Source organism: Dermacentor albipictus, chromosome 3, assembly GCF_038994185.2.
Source record: "Dermacentor albipictus isolate Rhodes 1998 colony chromosome 3, USDA_Dalb.pri_finalv2, whole genome shotgun sequence".
NCBI classification, from domain to species: domain Eukaryota; kingdom Metazoa; phylum Arthropoda; class Arachnida; order Ixodida; family Ixodidae; genus Dermacentor; species Dermacentor albipictus.
Genome location: NC_091823.1, coordinates 137,621,698 through 137,628,808, shown reverse-complemented (window position 1 = coordinate 137,628,808; position 7,111 = coordinate 137,621,698). Strand labels below are relative to the sequence as shown.

General features: G+C 45.2%; 1 long non-coding RNA gene across 1 annotated transcript; it reads right to left on the bottom strand.

Annotated features, from left to right (window-relative positions):
• Positions 1-516: 516 nt before the first annotated feature.
• Positions 517-5,883, bottom strand: LOC139057931 (uncharacterized). The gene is made up of 3 exons (XR_011513102.1): positions 5,665-5,883; positions 1,578-1,721; positions 517-614 (listed from the first exon to the last, which is right to left on the bottom strand). It is a non-coding gene; the product is annotated as an uncharacterized lncRNA (long non-coding RNA).
• Positions 5,884-7,111: the final 1,228 nt, after the last annotated feature.

The window sequence follows — 7,111 nt, the reverse complement described above, 5'->3', positions numbered from 1 at the left end:
CTGTTTTACTTGTTGGAAAGCTGTGAGTAGTCGTGGTTCAGCAGTGCGGTGAGCTCTGGTAGTACAGAATCTGCATTGTATGACCCGTGCTTGCTTGAGAACCCAGCGGTTGTGACAACTGAAATGTCGAAGTGGCGTAGCGCCTCCGCAGCGAAGCTCTGCGAACCGCGGTGTGGCGTCGCCGTGTCCGACTATTCTTAACGGAAATCTATGGATGTGCAGCTCGCTACAAGTCATGTAAATGCGACTGCGTAGACCACCCACTGTTATGCGCTGAATATGTGTATGGTATGCGGTGGTTGAAACGAGTGGTGCAGCCGTGCAGCGGGGGTGGTGGAGAAGCAGAGTGGCTTGGGGCTCCATTGCAAGTCCACGCAAGGACTCGAACGAAGCCGAATGATGGGAGAGACAATCCAAGTCAAAGCTAAAACAATACCATTACGTTTCGTAAAATGAGTCTTCATCGGAAGGCGTCACACTTTCGCATATATCCACGTATAGGGATACCTAACTGCATATCACTTTATTGATGCACCAGCCCCCAGAGGCAAAGACGGTCGAGCTCCATCCGAAAAAAAAAATGGCAGAAAGAGCCCACTCTTCTTTCTGCTCCCCTGAAAAATGAATTTGGTGCATTAAAGAAATCATTCACTTGCACGCGTGTATTTCTTACTGTAAGGATACATACGCAGCGGTTGTTATTTCCTTGCGAATTTCCGTACAGAACAGAATGCGCACATGTGCATGGGTAGTGGAGATGGATATGCTTACACGGTCACCTCATATAGCATGTGGCCTCTCTTGCGTAGTTGAGCATGTTGGACGATATTATGGTTTTCGTGAAACGGCAATCTACGGGAAACCTTGAGAAAAATCAAGTCTACGGGTAAAAAGTAATAAAAATGTTCGAAAGTGATTCAACGTCCAGTGGAAGTTGATGAAATGCAATGTCTTCCTGAGCGATCTTGGTGTGAAAATTGGGAATGTGAACCATATAATTTATTCTAAAGGGCGCGCAGTGGCTCAAAGGACAGCGTCTGCGTCTCCGACCAGAGACGCAGTGTCTCAACGACTGGGTCTCAAAACGCTAGCTGGCAATAAGGAAGAAGGTGAGAACACTCCCCTTTCCATGGGCACCAACGCATGGCGGTACCGCCACCGTGCGGTGTTACTTCATGGTGGTACCAACGGTACCGATACCACTTAAATCCCGCGCTGCTGCGCGAGGCAAGATCGGTACCGATACCACTAGTACCGCCGCTACCAACTCGACCGGAAGCACTGTCACTACACGATGGTATTACCGGTACCGGCACCACTGGTACTAGATATGTCTTCCGGATCGGGGCTAATTTTTAGATTGCGGTTTATCCGGGATGACCCAGGAAAGAAGCTATAAGCATACATATTATGGAAAAGTGGGGGACACTCGCCTAGATAGAGTGTGTTTAAAAAGAGAAAAAAGAACACGCATAACTAGTACGCAATACAAGTATATTGTCCGCACTGTCAATTCGCGGGCCATGACAGTCTAAATTTGTTGATGTGGAGCGACCAGACGCTGCTAGTTTAGTCACCTGAGCTTACCACGTTGACCATTTTTTTATAGACTGTTTGGGACTCTGGCAGTGAACATTATGGCAATATGAATGCTGGTTTCCCGTGCGGGAACTGACGTCAACCACAGATGGCATTCCTCCTCCCTCGTGCTCCTTGGTCATCTGCGATACAATAGGCATAGTTGTAGAAACGTATTTTCAAAATAACGGTAGAGGCGAAATTATTGTTCATCGATAACATACGTGTGCAGGCCCTGTACTACGTAAACAAAATCCACTATTCTAGCACTGAATTGTATTGCACTGAATGAAGTAAAGTCCACAGACAAATGTCAGTAGCGGTGACAATGAATAGCATTGTATTCGCGGAAAGAAAAAGTATATATCGCAAAAATCTCATCGAACCGAATAGCAATCTACTGCAACACACAATAAGCCGAAAATGAGTTTTAAAAGATTTCTTTATAAACCGGTGGACTAACCTGGGAGACAAGATGTGTCTGGCACGTTTTCGCAGTGCCGTAATTTATCACAAGTGTTTAAGTGGAGAGATAAACGACATGCAAAAGGCGGGGGGTTAACCGGTAAATAAGTAACCTTTCTTTCCGTACCGAGTGTGTCGCGCTAGTTTGACGTTTTATATGGTGGACCAACTAGCCCAAACGCTACACTCTTCGAAAAAAGATCGAGTTCGTTACCTTGCTATGCTGCTCTGGGAAAGGAAGCCCATTTCCTTTAGGTTAGGAAAAAAAAACACTATTAGGTAGCATGCACTCAGCAACAGAAAGCTGTGTCGGGAATTGTTCAGCACAGTGTACAAGTTTCTCATGGACAATTTTAAGGCGGAAGCTTTTCATGGCTCATTGTCAAGTTCATCTGCTGTTAGCAGAAACTGTCACAGCTTTCCTGCCTCCTTATTGGTCTCCTCTATTTCGTGACCTCACTGTCGCTAGGCGCCGGTGTGCGCCTCCTGATTGGCTCGCGTGCGTGACGTTAGCGTCGTCAAGTGCGGGTGCCGGGGTGGTTCGGCGCCCGTCACTGGCGCGAGGCGCGCGTGGCGACCAGCTGCTTGGGGATGGTGTGGCGGCGGCAGTGGCGGCGGTTTACTTTGCGGTATCGCGTGGGAAGGGTGCGTCGTCTCGCCAAACCAGTGTCTCCCAACACGCGACGTGCGGCAGCCGCTAAACGCAAGCGGAGCTCAAGACAGGCTGAACGTATACGTCGCATGCATCAGGGTGACGAGGGGCGCCCGACACCAAGAGTCCAGGGACACTACGGGTCAACGCAAGAGAGGCAATGCGCTTGAAGCGACTCGCCGCACCTTCGGGTACCAAGGCAAATGAAGCTCGGAAGCGCTGTGACCGCCATCTTGCCGCGGCAAGCCTAGCAAGTACAAGTCAAGTGAGCGAAGTTGATGATGAGGATGGCCAACTACACCCCGACACCTCCATGGAAGACGCGTCTCCTCCTGATCCACAAACGGCGCTGCAATAATCCCAGGCGGCCACAAACTACTTTAACAGACACTTCGTCCAGAACGACTTTGGAGGCATTTAATAAACAAACATTTACATACCTGTGTAGGTGTTGTGTGTATTTCCGACTCAACAAATCGCGATTGCCAATGGTGTCAGGCTTCCGCCATTTCACACCGCCGTCTCGACAAATTGTCTTCCGTTTTTTCCATAAGTTGCTTGATTAATAATGACGAATTATACAGTTGGGCAAAAAAAAGAATCGTCTGACTTGCTCCAAGCGACGCCAAACATTACTATGGTTCTATACAGCCACGTGGCGATTGCATATTCTTATGTTTTGTCACAAGTTACATGGGGCACATGCTAAATAGCGCATACATACGCACGCAACTAAATGGAAACGATTGTTGGAGCCTTGCCGTAGCGTTTGTCGTCTTCACGTTTAAAGACCGTGTGCTACATCACTGAGGCGGCTGCCTGCGCTGTGCTTTTTTTTCTGTTAACGACCTGGGTAAATATATTCTTACATGAAAGCTTCATTTTTATCTATTGTATTTTATTGCCATTGTCCAGCCGACAACAAAAGTTGTTTCTTCTAAGCACGCAAGCTTCGAACAAAGAACTTTTTGCAAAGTGAACAGTCAGCAGGATATGAGTGTCGGCGGCAACCGTACCATCTCTACAATATCATTGTGACTCCAGTAAAGACACCTTGCTCTCATCGCGTGACTTGCCTAGTAAGGCGGTGCGTTGGCAACCGGGACACTTATATCTGCATCTCGATCTTTTACCACGCGCGACCAGTTTATAGGGAAGTCTGCTGCGCATGCACACTTGTGAGATGATTTCATTATTACGTCTATATTTATGTATGCGGTTGAGCCAACAACCCCCCTCCCCCACTTATTCGTCGCCTCCTATTTTCAGTGACAGCCTAAATAAACGGTGAAGGGCGATGTTTGCGACGTTCAATACAGTATTTAGGAACGACGTCCGTAAAAGGCTCGGGCTCGTTGAAGACAAAAAAAAGCGACGAGATTGAGCTGTCAACCGAAAAAGCACACAAACATGTTTTCAATATGGACATTTTTAATTGCGCACTTCATGATATTAATATACGCACTTTAGGGGCTCCCTAGTGTATCTCACCAAGACAAAAGACAACTAATTAACAGTTCCTCTTCAAATGGGTTCATATTGCCGACTGGTATGTCACGAACATGAGAACAAGAGAAACATTTTTTTGATTAAACACCACGATCAGATGCGGAAGGCATGATGTCCATATACGTAGAGAAGCAACCGTGTCCTCAGCCACGCAGATAAAAATGTATTATCACGTAATAGGCTGGCATATTCATGCTTCATCCTTGACTTCCATATCAACTCGCACTATCGGGAAGACACTTCACGGGGACTGTTCGTCGTCCGTGACCACATGATGGCCTAGATAAAATTATTGCCAATTTCCACCAAAGCTGACGCAAAGAATATGCTGAAATCAATTACATTCAGTTTCCCATGCATTTGACTATTTATTAAAGACAAGTACCTTACGTAATTGTTTTAAGTTAACATTGAGAATGATTGAAAGCAATATGATATTCAATGGAAAAAGGAGTCACACGCGGACGCCTAAGTGCTCTACAACCTATCTGAAAAGTTGTAACCTGTTAATTAGCTCTCTGGGTATGTCTACTGCTAGAAAAATTGCCTCAGTAAAATACTCATATTGAACGGACGGATAGAAGACGATAAGGCAAAGCGGTTACTGTCACATTGTCACAAGTGGGTTTTGTTACAGCCGACGCTGCAGCACTTCAATAGCATACAAGGTATAAAAAATATAAGTGGCACGTTTCCCGCCTTCACTAATAAACAGTTCATGATGGTGCTGTATATTGCGAAAGAGAACTTGGACACAGGTGCAGGAAAGGGTGCGCAACCTGTGTTTACGTCGCCCGTGCCAACGTTCTTTTGCGCACTGTACAGCTACACAAGGAAATCATAGAAAATCTACCAAGCTTCTGCTCTTGTAAACTTAACACTTCCTGAATTTGCCTGAGAATCTGTGCCTGCTTCTGTCTATAGCTTTAGCCTTCCTAACGTGGGCCTTCATGACTTCTTAAATGAACCACAACGTCCTAACTTTTCAACACTTCATCACGGAAGTTCAGGACCCATGTTTAATGGCATTTTGGTTTAAGCAAAAATGATTGTGAAAGATCGCTGTCGGCTATTAAAAAAACTTCATGCCGAGAGATTAAAAAAAATTATTCATACAAATGAACGGTGCTAATCACCTGAAAAATGAAGTTGTACGAAATATTCGGACTTGCTCACTGCCAATCCCCTATAATAGCCGTTTTCACGCATGAAGCGGTGAACGCTGTGAAAAGTGAATGCTCATTTCTGTTACGTGCTCCTGCACAATAAAAACCAGTGCCTCATGTGTGCAGCCACACATTCCGTGGCTTAAATGCGGGATGTTTTAATCGCGATTCATATGTCGGAGAAAAAAACCGCGGTGCTTTGACATTGCCGCTACTGATTTGCATGTTTGTGGTAGGGCCAGTGCTTTAGATAAACACACCTTTTCGGGGGACAAAAAAAAGAATTTTACTCACAGTACGGGCCATGACGAGGTCGTTGCGTTTGTTGCTGTTGGCGACGAGTAGTAGTAGTGCGAGCAGTAGTTGGCCCCCTGTAACCTCTTTCTTCAATCACCACGCGAAGTATGGACGCAAGATCAGTTGACCGACGCGTTCCTCGTAGAGGGGACAAAATATAGAGGAAGGTAACGAGAAAAACGAAAGCGTTAAAGCTCGAAATCTCTGCCATTCCTACCAGCAGGAGACTTTAGTGCCCTCGCATGAGGCTACATGATTATATGTGTAAGTGGACACAATGGGCCAAGGCAAAAAAAAAAAAACATGCTAGCGCTTGGCTTTGAAACGTTCGCCTCCCGTTTGTCATCTTTATACTTTGGTTTACTTGTTTGAACAAAATGCAGTGTGATTATTTTTTCTTACTGAGACATGTTCTTATACGCCAAGGGCTGCAGAAAGCAGTGTTTATTTGTTTTTATTAGGCATGGTTGTTGACGGATCTAAAAACGTCCTGCGCATATTTGCAAGACTCTCCAGTATATACAGGAAGTTGCGCTATAAAGGGTGGAAAATTGGTATACAGCGAAAGAGTCGTTTAACAGCGCTCACTGAAGCATCTTTAATATATTTAATGTCTTGCATTTTCTAGTTCAGACCGCCGTGCGTGTCAAGCCGCATGCAGCAGCTGTCACTTGCAACGTTGTTACCGTACCCAAAGGTCGAATGTACTTTCCCCAATATTTAGCGCTGTTCCAATCCCTGTCTCGCGGGATCTTTATTGTAATGAGCACCGCACGAACAGCAGTGCGCTCCGGGGGTGCTATACCGGGTGATTTTTTAGATGCGCAAATCTAACAAAACAATTGCCTTTGGCAAGTAGCACACGTCTACCCCTTCATCTAATTTAATCGATAAGCCGGCCACTACTTCCACGAGGAATAGAAAAGTCTAATTAGTACAGTAACATAATTCTGCTAATCAACTTTCTAATTAGGCACCTCACGGAACATATTTGAATCTACGAATTGTAGATTCAGAAATTATTAAAATATGTAAGCAACAAGTGTAATTCTGTTGTGTTTGGCTATAGTACACCATTAAATACCAATAGTTTTGATTGGCGAACTGTGTTGTAGCATGTATTTATAACTATGTATAACCTGTCCCACAATGCAGCGGAACTACGTAGTACAAAAGTGCCTGAACTAGGTGTTCTTTATTTGCAGTAATTTAAATATTTTGTAACACTAGGTACAATATAAACAACAATAAAAACTTCACAGCCCATCACAACCCCTGTAAAAGTTGATGTCCAGCGAGGCTGTTGAAATCCAGCACTACAACTCTTGAGAGGCGTAGCCAATGCTTTATTGCTTTAGAATAGTGGTAGTACTGGTAATTTAGAGTAACGGGAGCAATGGTAATTTGGACAGCACGCCGCCGCCCATTGCGGCGTCGCAACAGC